We start from the raw sequence: 16,934 nt of genomic DNA, 5'->3' as shown, positions 1-16,934 counted from the left end.
AATGGGTGAGTTGTTTACTTAACTTTTAATTAGTTTTCTCATTAAAGCCCTCATTGTCTTCATTCAGGACGATGAGAACACGCACGAAAACAAAAGGCCGGATTTATCACGTGAACCAATCATATCCAAGCATAACCGATCACATCCAATCATAGCAGGATGGAGGCATTGCCTCCTCTCACGTGACTTCCCCCATTCATTCTCAATTACCCCCCACCAAACTTACCGCACACTTTGGGGGTCTGTTAAAATTCAATGGGCAAGCCTTCACCTGTGGGTCACCTGTGAGTGTTGCTTTATACAGTTTTTAATGTTACATTTTGTGATATTTTCGTTGTTTTATTTTTGTAATATCGGATTATTTTCTAATCCATTTTTCGAGGAGACACTGCCTTCCTTGCTTGGGGAAACGTATGTGTGTTTGTGTGTGTGTGTGTGTGTGTGTATACACACAATCAGGCATAAAGTTATGACCACCTTCCTAAAATTGTGTTGGTCCCCCTTTTGCTGCCAAAACAGCCCTGACCTATCTAGGCATGGACTCCACTAGACCCCTGAAGGTGTGCTGTGGTATCTGTCACCAAGATGTTAGCAGCAGATCCTTTCAGTCCTGTAAGTTGCGAGGTGGAGCCTCCATGGATCAGACTTGTTTGTTCAGCACATCACACAGATGCTCAATTGGATTGAGATCTGGGGAATTTGGAGCCCAAGACACCTCAAACTCGTTGTTGTGCTCCTCAAACCATTCCTGAACAATTTTTGCTTTGTGGCAGGGCACATTATCCTGCTGAAAGAGGCCACAGCCACCAGGGAATACTGTTTCCATGAAAGGGTGTACATGGTCTGCAACAAAGTAACATCCACATGGATGGCAGGACCCAAGGTTTCCCAGCAGAACATTGCCCAAAGCATCACCCTGCCTCCGCTGGCTTGCCTTCTTCCCATAGTGCATCCTGGTGCCACGTGTTCCCCAGGTAAGCGACGCACCCGACCATCCACGTGATGTAAAAGAAAACATGATTCATCAGACCAAGCCACCTTTTTCCATTGCTCCGTGGTCCAGTTCTTATGCTCACATGCCCACTGTTGGTGCTTTCGATGGTGGAAAGGGGTCAGCATGGGCACCCTGACTGGTCTGCAGCTATGCAGCCCCATACACAACAAACTGTGATTCACTGTGTATTCTGACACCTTTCTATCAGAACCAGCATTAACTTCTTGAGAAATTTCAGCTACAGTGGCTCGTCTGTTGGATCGGACCACATGGGCCAGCCTTCACTCCCCACGTGCATCAATGAGCCTTGGCTGCCCATGACCCTGTTGCCGGTTCACCACTGTTCCTTCCTTTGACCACTTTTGATAGATACTGACCAGACGGGAACACCCCACAAGAGCTGCAGTTTTGGAGATGCTCTGACCCAGTCATCAAGCCACCACAGTTTGGCCCTTGTCAAACTCGCTCAAATCCTTACGCTTGCCCATTTTTCCTGCTTTTAACACATCAACTTTGAGGACAAAATGTTCACTTGCTGCCTAATATATTCCACCCACTAACAGGTGCCGTGATGAAGAGATAATCAGTGTTATTCACTTCACCTGTCAGTGCTCATAATGTTATGCCTGATCTGTGTATATAAACAATATTGTTCAAACAATAATTAATTATATTATATTATATCCTGAACTATTTATTCTGATGAATATATTCCAAGGTAGATACATATAGTGAAATTTCAACTATATATTAAATGTATATCATTTAAATGCACATACAATTCAAAATGTATATTTTATTTAATAAAAAAATTGTTACACAATCTATATATTAAAAAAATATTAATAATTATTTGATATATTTTTACTGTTTGGTCCAACTAATGCTTAAAAAATTAATAAACAAATATTTTAGTTTTGTAAAGAGAATTAGTTTGTTAGTTTTATACTTGTCTACAAAATTGATTTCAAGAATTTAAACAAAAGTCATGAAAATGATGAATCTTCGACTAGAAGTACGAGTCTTCTGAAGATTTGTGTGTGTGTGTATATATATATATATATATATATATATATATATATATATATATATATATATATATATATATATATATATGAAAATATAGTCATAAATCCTGATTATGTAGTTGTGTATGTTAAATATATCTTTGTCGCATGTGTTGAATTGTGAAATGAGATGTAATCCTTCTTCAGGCATCACAGAAAAGAAATTGTGCTGCACCAAAACTTTGTGTTATTTTAATCTGTCTCTCAGGAGTAAACTCAATAAAGGCTGGGGGAGGGAGGACAATACTTCCGTCGCCACGGCAACAGACTTGAGTGATGCATATTGCCAAGGAGATAGGGGCATTTTTTACAATTCGACTGTCTGTTCACAGTGATGCTGCCAGACAAATTAGCCGCTTAAAACCCATCTCCCGAACACTCCTCTGCCATCAGCGTTGTTACCCTCTGACCAAATCACTCGCTCAGAAATGACGCACCTTTCATTATCACGAGACAATGGAATAAATAAGCTCAGGTATGATGAGGAGGGAAAACGTTTGTTTAGAAAAGATTAGGTTTTCAAAATCTGATGTCAACCATGCCGTTCAACTAGGCGTTTGTTTGGAGAACTTCCAAACGTAAGAGACGTTTCAGAGTATGATTAACACAGTGATGCAGTGTTTCCAAAGTAGACAGAAACATGGTAATTAGTGTGATATTCTCTGGGAAAAGTTGAATGTTGGCATGTTACTTAGAGCGTTATGTTCGTGTAGACATAACAAGCTAATGTTTTATTTTAAGACACGTGCAAATTGCATTGGTTGGCTTATGAAAGTACCTGTTTGGATAATCATGATGTTCTCTGTCTCGTTCGTCACCTCTGAGTCTCATTTCGCTCAGGTGTGAGATACGCTCGAGTGTACGAGTTAATGAGGCACAACCAAAAACTTTTTTTTGTCTGCCACAGCTTATATAGACACAGCTGTGTGCTTTTATTCTCTTTACATCTCTGTTTTATGAGTGGCCAGGCGGTCTTGAATGGACCAGAGACCTAAATTCAGTCACTGAATTTAGAATAACAAGGACACACAAAAACAGGCAACCAATCACGGGTGATTCCCTTGGTTTCCTGTCCTTTGAATCCCATTTTTTTTGATCTTCAGAGAAAATGTAGCCTCTGACGTCTGAAGCCTTAACAAACCACGCGTAGTGTGAACTCCTAAATTTACACATCACTGATGATGAGCCTGGAAACGTATCACTGTCATAGAAAAAAATGGATCATAATGGCAACAATAACAAGTACATTTGGTCTCCACTTTTATCTCTCATAACCAAAGACGTACGTCAAACATAACAACTAGCAGATTAGCATGCAGTATTTCAGCAACATCTTATTGACTAACCACTTGTGTATATATACATAAACAGTTGTGGTCAGAATTATTGGCACCCTTGGTAAATATGATCAAAGATGACTATAAAAATAAGTCTGCATTGTTTATCCTTTTGATCTTTAATTCATAAAATTTGCAAAAATCGAAATTGAAATTGAAAGTGGGGGGGAAATCACATTATAAAATTATTTTTTTCCCTCCAAAACACATTGGCCACAATTATTGGCACACCTAGAATTTTTTATGAGTAAAATATCTCTGAAATATATTCCCATTCATATTTACTATGTGCAGCAAAAGATTGTTGAGCTTCACAAAATAGAAAGTGGCTGTAAGAAAATAGCTAAAGCATTGAAAATCCCCATTTCCACTATCAGGGCAATAATTAAGAAGTTCCAATCAACTAAAGATGTTACAAATCTGCCTGGAAGAGGATGTGTGTCTAAATCGTCCTAATGCGTGGTGAGGAGGAAAGTTTGAGTGGCCAAAGACTCTCCAAGAGTCACAGCTGGAGTATTGCAGAGATTAGTTAAGTCATGAGTCTCAGAAAGCCTAAAAATAAATCATTAAACGGCACCTACATCCCCACAAGTTGTTCGGGAGGGTTTCAAGAAAAATCCTCTGCCCACAGTAACAATCTCCAGCATATTCAGACAAGACTGGACTGGTTTCTATGGTCAGATGAAACTTAAAAAAAAGAGCTTCTTGGCAGCAAACCCACCAGATGGGTTTGGTGCACACATGGATAAAAAGTACCCCATGCCCACTGTTAAATATACTGCTGGTTCTTTAATGTTGTGGGCCTATTTTTCTGCAGGAGGTCCTGGACATCTTGTTCAGATACTTGGTATCATGGATTCAAATCAAATACCAACAGATAAAAAAAAAAAAAAATCAAAACCTGCTTCTGCTAGAAATCCAATAATGGGCCGTGGTTGCATCTTCCATCAGAACAATGATCCAAAACAAACATCAAAACCAACACAAAAATGTGTCACTGAGCAAGAAATGAAGCTTCTGCCATGGAGGTTGCAAATATTATTGAATAAAAGGGTGCCAATAATTGTGGCTAACGTGTTTTGGAGAAAAACATTTAATTCATAATGTGATATTGAATCATATTTACCAAGGGTGCCTATATATATATATATATATATATATATATATATATATATATATATATATATATATATATATATATATATATATATATAAAGTGTGTGTGTAACCTTATTAAACATATATATCATAATATAATAAAATGATATTCAATCTTGGAAACAGATAATTAATTTTATCAGGCATTCCACTGTATATCTTGCCTTTAAGTATTTAGTATTTTTATGCACTTTTTATGTGATAATGGCCCTCAATGGTGAGACAATAAGTAGCTTTTTAGAGGATGTGGCAAAACAAGTACACTCGTACAGCTATAAAGGACAGGTGCGCTGACTTTGAAAGAGCTCTTGGGTCATTGAAGGGTTGTTGTGTCCGCCATCTCTCTGTAATAAGGCACTGCTGTCAATACACTACAGCCCCGGTGAGTAATGGCCATTACTTCTCTGCCTGTCAAAGAAATCAGAGTTCACACCTGCGTACGTGGACCTATGCCACCACCGGCACGTCTGCGCAACTTTATTACCGACGAGAACAAAAGACTAGCAGAAACACAACAACTTTAATAATGCAGAGACTGAGAGATATTGAGTGGACATCAAATGAAGGCATGCGTCCCGACGGCCCCAGGGGATCTCTGAAGGAGGCCGGATTCAAATGACTTATTGTGTTTCTTGTCGGGCAAACACGGCAAGGGAGAAATGCGGACTAAACAATAAGACAGAAGATAAGTAAATGACGTTGGGCAGAAGTAGCGCTCCGGGGTAGGAGACCAGCTACTGTCTGTCAAAGTCAAGGATGTGCGAGAAACCGCTTCTATGTCAGATGGAGGTTGATCCACATGGAAACTTGTTTCCGCCACTGAATAAAAAAGGTAATTGCGACTTTTTATCTCTCAATTCTGGAGTTTTGTCCTCGCCATTGTGAGATTTGTGAGACTAAACTCAGAATTGCGAGGTATAAACTGAGAATTCATAGAAAAAAAGTCAGAATTGTAAGATTAAAAAGTCACAATTACCATTTTTTTACTTTCTTTTTTTATTCCGTGGCAGAAACGATCTCCGTACCGTCCTCGTCCATGAATGAGTTTCTGTTTTTTGAGGGTATTTTTGCCACCAGGTGTCAGTCAGGTATAGTAACATAGAAACCGTTATGAAAGAATGTGATCTGTAAAGATGAATTGCAGTGATCTGAAGGATGGTGTCTGTTTCTAAGGGAACGCAAAGCATCTTGGCACATTCTCAAACTTTTCTCTGTGCATCAAGTATTTGCCCTTTAGCTACTGACTGAAGATCAAGTTATTCAGAGCTAAATTCTTGAGTAACACAGCACAAGGTTTTTTTTTTATTACTAGCTGTCGTCTGGAAGTGTAGCATTGAAATGAAAGCTAAATCAAGACTAAATGGCATGATTATAGCAGAACCGTGGTTCAGTGATGGTATCAGATGCTAATATGTTAAATGGGATGGGTTGCAATGGTTAACTAGTCATCCAACAAGTTTAGTGAGGTCAAATAATAACATTTTAGCAGCAATGTTGTAAGAGAATAAATGTAGAAACGCAACTAAATTTGGCTGGAATTTCCAGCGTCTCGCTGGTTTTGGGAGGGAGAATGAAGAATCATTTTCACACACGAACTGGCACCTCTTGAGTCCAGACCTTACATTCATTGAAAGTGTTTGGGATGTGCTGGAGTACACTTTGCAGAGTGCTCACCTCTTGCATTGTCAGTACAAGATCTTGACCAATGAATTTAAGGTCTGGACTCAGAGGTGCAAATTCATGTGTGATTAAATGATTCTTCGTGATCCCTCCCAAACATTATTTCACAGTTTGAGCCTGATAAATCTTGGCTTTGTCATCCTGGAATATGGCCATGATGTGTCTTCCTACATGGTTATTTAAGAAATGAAAAGCTACACACTCCATCAGTTAGGCTTAGAAGAACAGTTTCCAAATATATAACATACTAAAAACATAATAATCACTGCAATAATGATCCAATTTAATATCCAAATATTGGCTTTTTCCCCCTTTTTTTGGGATATATGCAAATTATACAATATCCATAGTACACAATTCTAGTAATTGTGCAGTTAATTCTCATATTATATTTTCAGACAGTTATATTATTTTTATTATATATTTATTATAATATTTTCCCTCTCCCCAAATTGGTCACTACCAAAACACTATAATATATAATTTAATAATAAGGGTTATATTGACCTATTAAGATTTTGTTTACATCTACCTAAATATGATTTTCTATTTTATTTTAAAAAGTTTTCACAGATAAATCAATAACAATTACAATTTTAACAATATTTCAAGTGTAATTTATGAGGTTTGTTCTATTTTGAATCCAATCTTTGTAAAAGGCATAAAGTTAATTGCATACTCAAATTATAAAAAAAATTGAACTGGCGTCGCATCAGTTAAGCTTTTCCCGTAAGTTGAATAGGAAAAGTGTAGGACATAGCTTAAGCTTTTTGAACTGCAAGAGTTTTACACTTTCTTCGTAATTAGACTTCCATTTATTAATATTTCTCCGATTGTGTTCATCAGAAAGAAGAAAGTCATAAACACCTAGGATGGCTTGAGGTTGAGTAAAGCTTGGGGTAATTTTCATTTGAAACTCCTTTAATTGCAGAAAAAAGGTGTTAGCTGGTGATGTTCCTTAAAGTTATACACAGATTTTCAGACGTTTGAACGTATTTGCCTCAAAATGATGGGACTTATCTACTTACCGGCTGCACCCGAAAACAGCAGCTGACTTGATGCCTCGCTGCCTTATAGGCAGTGACTCTGCAGTCAGCGTTTGCACATGAAGGCACTGATTTCGGACAGACTTCTGAGGCAGCGTAACAGTTTAATGATCAGCAAAATAAACTGAGCTTTGGTGAGAACTAAACAAATATTTAATTACTACAGTAATAATTTCTCAGAAATGAAATCAGAAGTGGAAAACGTTGACACAAACTGACCAGAAACCACAACTTTCAGAAGCCATCTTTCTTTTTCTAGCAAACTGTCACAAATGGAATGCAGGATTGTGGGATATCAAAGGCAGTGAAGGATACATCTGTGCTGCCTTTAAAAATCAATCGGATGAAGGTATCTCAGGAGACGGGAAGTGAAGCTAACATTGGATTAGGATGTGCCTTGATGCCTTCCTACCTTGGAATGTGTCCTCTGAAGGCAGCATTTTTAAGTTTTTGGATACAGCTAGAGAGGGTTAGTATCAGTCTTAGTCAATGGACTAAAATATACCCTGTTTCGGCAGTGACATGAAAATGCAGCATGTTTTTTACATAAAGTTTTTACAAAGAATTTTTTTTTAACTTCACTTTTTTAAAAATCCAAAAGATATTTTTAAAAACAACAATGGAATAAAATGCAAAAATTAATTAAATCTAATAAATAGATAATGGAAGGATCTTAGTAAACATCTAAGATTTGAATACTTAAATGCTTTTTAAAGGTGCCGTAGAACGTCTTTTTAAAAGATGTAATATAAGTCTAAGGTGTCCCCTGAATGTGTCTGTGAAGTTTCAGCTCAAAATTTTTTTTTTTTTTTTTAACTGCATATTTTGGGGCATCATTAAATATGAGCCAATTTAAGCTGCGGCCCCTTTAATTCCTCATGCTCCCCGCCCAAGGAGCTTGCGCTTGCTTAAACAGCATAAACAAAGTTAACACAGCTAACCTCAAAATGGATCTTTACAAAGTGTTCGTCATGCAGCATGTCTAATCGTGTAAGTAGGGTATTTATTTGGATGTTTACATTTGATTCTGAATGAGTTTGATGGTGCTTCGTGGCTAAAGCTAACATTACACACTGTTGGAGAGATTTATAAAGAATGAAGTTGTGTTTATGAATTATACAGACTGCAAGTGTTTAAAAATGAAAATAACAACAGTCTTGTCTCTGTGAATTCAGTAAGAAACGATGGTAACTTTAACCACATTTAATAGTACATTAGCAACATGCTAACTAAACATTTAGTAAGACAATTTATAAATATCACTAAAAATATCATGATATCATGTCAGTTATTATTGCTCCATCTGCCATTTTTCGCTGTTGTTCTTGCTTGCTTACCTAGTCTGATGATTCAGCTGTGCTGCTCCAGATGTCCTGCCCTTGTCTAATGCTTGAACATGGGCTGGCATATGCAAATATTGGGGGCGTACATATTAATGACTGTTACACAACAGTCTGTGTTATGTTGAGATTCGCCTGTTCTTTGGAGGTCTTTTAAACAAATAAGATTTATATAAGAAGGAGGAAACAATGCTGTTTGAGACTCACTGCATGTCATTTCCATGTACTGAACTCTTGTTATGTAACTATGCCAAGAAAAATTCAATTTTTAATTCTAGAGCTCCTTTAAATGTGTTTTTTTGGTTGTGGGACAGCAGTTTGCACCAATTCTGTAGAATATATATTTGTACACACTGATCCAGAAACGGTCTTCACTGCCCCAATCCCAAACCTCTGTGATAATCTGACAATGTCTAGAACTGGTCCCAGAACAGCACGACAGGAGAATACTCCCCTCCATCCAATTAATTACAGTAATCACTGCGGAGAGTGTCGAGCGTCCCTGCAGGCGCCAAACCGACACGCAAAACAAGCGATTGAGGAAAGGGGCAGGAATAAAAAAGCATTAAAAAAGGATGGACGTTGGGTTTTAGGAAGACAGGAACGGCAGGTGTGCAGCCTCTGGTGTTTGGGATGAGTTTTTTGGGGGGGAGGGGGGATTCGCACGTAATTTGTTCTTCCGATACCTCGTTCCCTGCGTAAACCATTAATCTTCCTTAAACTCCCATGCAGAGGAGAACTCATTAGTTAACCAAAAAAACAGGCGAAATTTGCTGCGCTAAGCACATTATCTCTCACACGCACACACAAACATGGAAATTTGGAGGCCAGTTCTCACTAAATGAGTTTCTAATGACATCCAGCACACGGTTGGGGAAGCATCGTGTTGCGGACGCCAGCGTCCGCCCCGAGGAATAAAAAAAGACTCTGCGATGTGTTCAAAAACTGCCTAATGGGTGTCATTTGCTAATGTGATTACATTTACAACAGGATGACTGCCGTTTCTTTACAACACTGGTGGTGGTCTCTGTTTATTTTACACGCTCAGATGTTTGCGCGCAGTATGCGTGGCTTTTGCTAGATAATGACCAAAAACACAATCAGTCCTATCGGTGGGGATTATACACGAAAATAAGGCTGTTTATGATTCACGCTACCTGCGGCCGCTTAATGGATAAGGCTCCGGCTGTTTTTCTTATGCATCGTATTATAAATTTACACTTCAATTACGTCTCGCTACAGACCGTATTAGGGGCGGAAAGGACGTTTTTGACAGCTCAAAAGCCCCATGACGGTGCTGAGAAGGTGTCTGTGAGTGTGAAAGAGAATATGATTTAGCATTGATTTATGAAGCTGGCAATTCTGCCACAAGAAACAGCCATTTACTACAAAATGGCCAGCTGAACTGAACTGCAGCGGTTGATGGATAATTGCGTGATGAAATTCACTGCTGTTGTTTTAAGGTGCATCACTATTAATATTGCTCATAATAGGCTATATGCACGGTTACTCTCTGGTTGTCGTCAAGCCAGCTCGGGCATTTCCGGTGAACTCGCTGTAGCCTACATCGACACAAAACCATCAATGGTTGACTTTTTAATGTTGTATTCATATTTTAATGCAGTTATCACATTTACCAATTTTCTTGATTTTTTGCGAGTACCATGCTTCACCATGCCTCAGAGAAAAACACTATTTTGTCAAGTAGCTAACATAGCATAATCAGATGCAGCTTTATTTTTAGTAACCGTGATACAGAATTTTCTCCATCATACAATACGTTTTAAAATTAATTGCATGTCATTTATCAACACAAGCCATCCAGCATTTAAAGCCCATCTTTCAAGTTAATTTTATACTTTAATTTATACACAATATTGTATGAAAATGTCCATTTAAAAAGATATACATAAGAATACATATGTTTTACAACACCCACAGGCAGAAATTAAGAAAAAAAGTGTGCCTATTCTACGCTACGCTCCAAAAAACCGCCCTTTCCCAGAGAACGCGTCATATGACGTAAGGACAGGCAAACACAGGCGCCGCTACCGCCATCGTTCTCAGTGTGGGTTTATGTAGTCTGAGAGGCGGAGACAGAGAATAGAGATTGTCGTTATCGTTAGTTTGAGTTGTCACAATGTTGAATTCTTGTGTTTGTTTTGGATGCAACAACTCCAACTTGTCTGGCCATCGGGTCCACCGATTTCCAAACAAGAAACACAAACTTTTTTAATACACATTTATGATTAATTTCTTCACGCAAGTCGAGTTCCTACACTATTTATCTACACGTTCATCCACAGTGATCTTCAACTTGAAAGATGGGCTTTAATATGATATTCTAAAATCGATCTATCTTACTGCAGTGTGCAACAAGTATCTCACATCAGCCGCCAAGCTAATGCACAGAGTAACGTTATAACATTTTCAACACATTCAAATGTATCTAATATGATAAACAGAGCTGTGTTACCTCATACTCATGACCGGAAAAGTGGAAGCGGTGCCAGTTCCGCTGCTCGCGGCATGCTTTGTGCAATCGCTCCAGCGGCCTCGTTCAGCTCCCACAACACCCAGTCCTGCTGTGCTTCATACTACAGTAACGTTAATAATCGCATCCATGAACATGATTTCTTCCTGAGTCCTCTCCCGATTATTTCCACTGGCTGTGAGGTGAAGACCACATGTCCCAAGATTCCGCGCTCAAACTTGGCGTCATCAAGCTACGCCTTTGTTTTGAATGTAAAATATTACATATTGCACCTTCAAAGATCAGACCAAACCTCTAACCGAAGTTGTCCTGCACTGTTTGTGCTAGATCGGACATGAATGAGGCTTCAAATCATGTGGTTTGTTGAGAAGAGTGTGCTATTTTTACTTACAAGTGGTTGAACTTACAATTTTCAAATCCAGAAATCCTACAGAATAAATGCTCATTCACATGAAGAATGGTCATTTTATTTGCGTCCACTCCAATGCACAATAAAATTCTGTCTATTATAGGCGCGCAATGCAGTTTTGTCATCTTCCATTTTTAATTGGGGGTTCTGCGCCACAATAATTTAATTTGTTACATTTATATAGCGCTTTTCCGGGTACCCAAAGTGCTTTACAAATGTAAGGGGGAATCTCCTAAACCACCACCAATGTTCAGCATCCACCTGGATGATGCGACGGCAGCAGAGGAGACAGAGTGATGAACCAATCAGTAGCCTATATGGGGATGATTAGGAGACCATGATGATGGACAGAGGCCAAAGGGCAAATTTGGCCAGGATGCCGGGGTTACACCCCTACTCTTTTTCAAAGGACATCATGGGATTTTTCATGACCACAGAGAGTCAGGACCTCATCTCATCCAAAGGACGGTGCTTTTTGACAGTATAGTGTTCCCAACACTATACTGGGGTGTTAGGACCCACACAGTGCCTGCCTCAACACCTCTTCCAGCAGCAACCTAGTTTTCCAAGGAGGTCTCCCATCCAGGTACTGACCAAACTCAACCCTGCTTAGCTTCAGTGGGCAACCATGCAGTCTTGGGCTACAGGGTGATAGTTGCCAGTTTTACAAACTTCTATATTTTGTAAAACTGGTCACATTGCTTCGGGTTCAGGTCTTTTATATGTGCTTTGTTAAATAGAGAGCCTTTTTACTCAAGATACCTTCAAAGGAGCGAGCAAAGATAAGCATAACCGATGTCCATCACATATGCAGATTGATATCTATGTTATATGCAGTGTTGAGTTTGGGACATTCATATTTTCTTCAATAAAACATGCAAATCAACTTTTTGTCGTTTTCTATATACAGTAGTTTGCCCCTTCAAGGAAACCGCTACTGGAGTTGATGGTAAATTTTGTAGCTGTGAGATAATGTGTCATTTTTCGGCGTAAGATGGCTGCCAAATTTACACGGCAAAGGTGGCACAGAAGCACTTCTGAGCTGGCATTTAGGTGTCTTTACACAGACTGTTTATATATAGACTGCTGCTCAGAGGTGGCATAAATGAATTTATACAGCAATTTCGACTATAATTTTATATAGAGGTTGAGGTGAGTCAGAGCAGGCATAATTTGGTCTGGCTTTTATGCAGCATTGTCTTTACACAGAATTATGAGCAGGCACAGAGCAGCCTTAACTCATCTGTACGGAAGAGGATTAGGGCCAAGCAATAATAAAAAAATAAAACCATCTCGAGATTAAAGTTGTTAAATTTCGAGAAAAAACTCGTTAAATTTTGAGAAAAAAGTTGAGATAAAATGTTGAGAATAAACTCGTTGAATGATGAGAAAAAACTCGTTAAATTTAGAGAAAAAAGTTGAGATAAAATTTTGAGAATAAATTATGAGAAAAATGTCGTTAAATTTTGAGAAAAAAGTCCAGATAAAATGTTAAAACGTTAAATTACAAATTTGTTCAAATAACGACTTTTTTCTTGTAATTTAATGACTTTATTCTCATAATTTAATGTTTTTCTCAACATTTTATCTCGACTTTTCTCCAAATTTAACATATTTCTCATAATTTAAGGAATTTGTTCTCGTAATTTAACGACTTTTTTCTCGTAATTTAATGACTTTATGCTTAACATTTTATTTCGACTTTTTTTCTCGTAATTTAATGACTTTATGCTTAACATTTTATTTCGACTTTTTTTCTCGTAATTTAATGACTTTATGCTTAACATTTTATTTCGACTTTTTTTCTCGTAATTTAATGACTTTATGCTCAACATTTTATCTCAACTTTTTCCTCGTAATTTAATGACTTTATGCTTAACATTTTATCTCAACTTTTTCCTCGTAATTTAATGAGTTTATTCTCAACATTTTATCTCGACTTTTTTCTCGTAATTTAATGACTTTATGCTTAACATTTTATTTCGACTTTTTTTCTCGTAATTTAATGACTTTATGCTCAACATTTTATCTCGACTTTTTTCTCGTAATTTAATGACTTTATGCTTAACATTTTATTTCGACTTTTTTCTCGTAATTTAATGACTTTATGCTTAACATTTTATTTCGACTTTTTTTCTCGTAATTTAATGAGTTTATTCTCAACATTTTATCTCAACTTTTTTCTCAAAATTTAACGAGTTTTTTCTCGTAATTTAATGACTTTATGCTTAACATTTTATTTGGACTTTTTTTCTTGAAATTTAACAAGTTTTTTCTCAAAATTTAACAACTTTAATCTCGAGAGGTTTTATTTTTTATTATTGCTTGGCCCTAATCCTCTTCCGTACATCTGTGTAGAAGCCATTATTAAGCTTAATCTCCAACTGCGGAAATTGTATAGTTTATTTTATAATATATTACTTTTTAAATGTATTTTTACAACATTAATCAATATTAATAATAATTAGTTGTCATTATTTTCACCTCTCTCATTTCTCCTTGTCTAGACTCTAGAGATTAACGCAATAATATGTGGCACATCTTACCCCACTCTCCCCTATCACAGCACCAGATGTGCCTCAACCAATAGTGGAAAAGTTCAACTTGAAAGAGTTTTCCAGGTTATTGAGTTCTTGATGTTCTGTGGTTGAGCACATCACACATGTACCTTCTTCTCTCCTCAGAGTGTTCGCTTTAGTTTTGTTCCACACTCAGAATTAGTTTGAGAGTCATCGCAGCTGTTTCGGGGTTCAAACCCCCTGGAGTCGTCGCTACGGGAAGGATGTGTCTCTCTGCAGAGCACAAGATGAACTAAATGGGTCAGTCTCTTAGCCATAATTAGTTCAAACGTCAATGCCTCTGAATTATGGATGAGACAGGAAGTCAATCAAATTTTTTTGGAAGTTTAACCACCTTTTTTTTTTTTTTAATTGGAGAATCACTTTCATGACCTGATTTGACTAAACTCTGCATGTACCATAATGACAAATAATAAAGTGCATTTTCATGACATTATTGTGTAAATATATATGATAAAAAAAATATTTCACTTCAAATTTTTAAAGACAGAAATCAAAATATTTTGTTAACCACAATTAAGTGAACTTAAGTGTAAATGAATAATTTCACTACTTTAGTTTGATGTTGCTATTTTTATCAAGTCCCATGGTACTGCACTAACTTGAAAACCAGTTTATTAAGAAATATTCCAGGTTTATCTTCATTTTTTTCTTTCTCTAATGAAAATGTTTTGTGATCTTTTCATCCTGTTAGTCTTTTGTAAAATCTCTAACTACAAAAGCCAGTTCCTTAATGACAACTTCCTGCAGGAAGTAATGTCATTTTCACAGGAAAACATGTATTGGGAATGGATTTAGTGACTTCTGTCTTTTATATTTTGTAGTTAGTTTGTTTGTGTCTCTCTAAAACACACGGATACTCACATACACTCGCCATGGTACTCCTCATACCAGGTTGGTCCCCCTTCTGCCTTCAGAACTGCCTTAATTCAGATTCCACAAGGTGCTGGAAACATTCCTCAGAGATTTTTGTTCGTATTGACATGATAGCATCAAGCAGTTGCTGCAGATTTGTCAGCTGCACATCCATGATGTAAATCTCCTGAAAAACTGCTCTTTTGGATTGAGATCTGGTGTCTGTAGAGGCCATTTGAGTATAGGGAACTCATTGTCATGTTCAAGAAACCAGTTAGAGATGATTTGAGCTTTGCGACATCGTGCATTTTCCTACTGGAAGTAGCCATCAGAAGATGGGTACACTGTGGTCATAAAGGGATGGATATGGTCAGCAACAATACTCAGGTGGGCTGTGGTGTTTAAACGATGCTCAATTGGTACTAAGGGGCCCAGAGTGTGCCATAATACCCCCACACACACACCATTACACCACCAGCAGCAGACTGAACCGTTGATACGAGGCAGGATAGATCCAAGCTTTCCCTGTTGTTTACGCCAAATTCTGACCCTATCATCTAAATGTTGCAGCAGAAATCAAGACTTAACAGACCAGGCAATTTTTTTCCAATCTCCTATTGTCCAATTTTGGCAAGCCTGTGTGAATTATAGCCCTTTTTCCTGTTCTTGGCTGACAGGTGTGGCCCATGGTGTGTTTGTACGTTTGTTTGATGTATTAATATACAATGGGTTTTTGTTAAGCAGTAACAAATTATAGGTATTTTATCATTTAATAAACTTTTGTTAATGTTAAGTACTGTAACATTTAATGTAAAAATACTTAAAAATAATTGTGGGTGATGTAATAGTGTCAGTATAGCTTCAGTAATTGTTGTAATCTGTCAGACACTACCATGGTAATTCCTATTAATCCTATCAGGGTAAAACATTTTGGAGTGGGATTGCAGATCCTGAATATTTTCAACCTGTCTACGTTTGTTGATTCAGCAGGGACAAAGCGAAAACTGAGCTCGAATCAGCATATTGGCTCTAATATACTGTTTAAATATGAGCTCAGCAGGTCCCAGAGCAAAGCTTTGATTAAATCAGCGTCCACAGAGAGGCTGTGTTTTCACACAAATCTGATTTCTTCCCTCCAACTCCTTTTCCCGTATCGCCGGGGCAAGAAAACCACCAAAATTGTGAAAAGATTATCTCAAACCTCATTCCTAAACAAAACTCCGCTCGAAAAGTTCAAATCTCAGGAGGAGAGCTGCTCGAAAAGGCTTCCAAGACATGTGAGAAAAATGACGACCGTGGATGCAACTCCGTCTAAACTCAATATAAATTCTTATTTTAGACAAACTGATGAACAACAACACGGCGTCTGTCACGTGACGCCACGTACGGAATGTACTATAATTCACCGGCAGAGCGGAACAATGACATATTTACGCTTTATATCCAACGACGGAGTAATAATTTGTTTCCTTTTACAGTCTGAAATCTCTCTGTACTGTCACTAAACTGTCTTGTTACATATATCAAAACTAGATCTTAGACTAATGGTACTTCAGACTTGACAGAAATGGTTTTAAATTGCTGTGTAACGCAATTTGCGAGTACTTAAGGTCAGGAACCGCGAAACTCGTTCTCGGTCTGACAGAACAAGAAAATGTCTACTCTGCCTACCATTAGGAGGAACAGAAGAAACCGCTTTCAATGGAGCTGTCAGTCAAACTCTATCTGCAGAGGATATTATGAACATAATCAGTGCTGAGTAAGTTGTCCAGCACTACCACACACACAATGACTTTACAGACATATATAAACACACACATTGCCGTTTCAATCAAGGCACCTTGACAGCTCAATATTGTACTGAAATGTTCCCATCTCCATTCATCTACAACAAGGAAGGTAGAAAGGAAATGACAAAAAGAAAAGGAAGGGAAGCATAGAAATGAAAAAGCTAGGAGATGCTAGATTAAATCAA

Source organism: Chanodichthys erythropterus, chromosome 10 (genome assembly GCF_024489055.1).
Source record: "Chanodichthys erythropterus isolate Z2021 chromosome 10, ASM2448905v1, whole genome shotgun sequence".
Classification (NCBI taxonomy): domain Eukaryota; kingdom Metazoa; phylum Chordata; class Actinopteri; order Cypriniformes; family Xenocyprididae; genus Chanodichthys; species Chanodichthys erythropterus.
Note: the sequence above shows the minus strand (reverse complement) of the source record.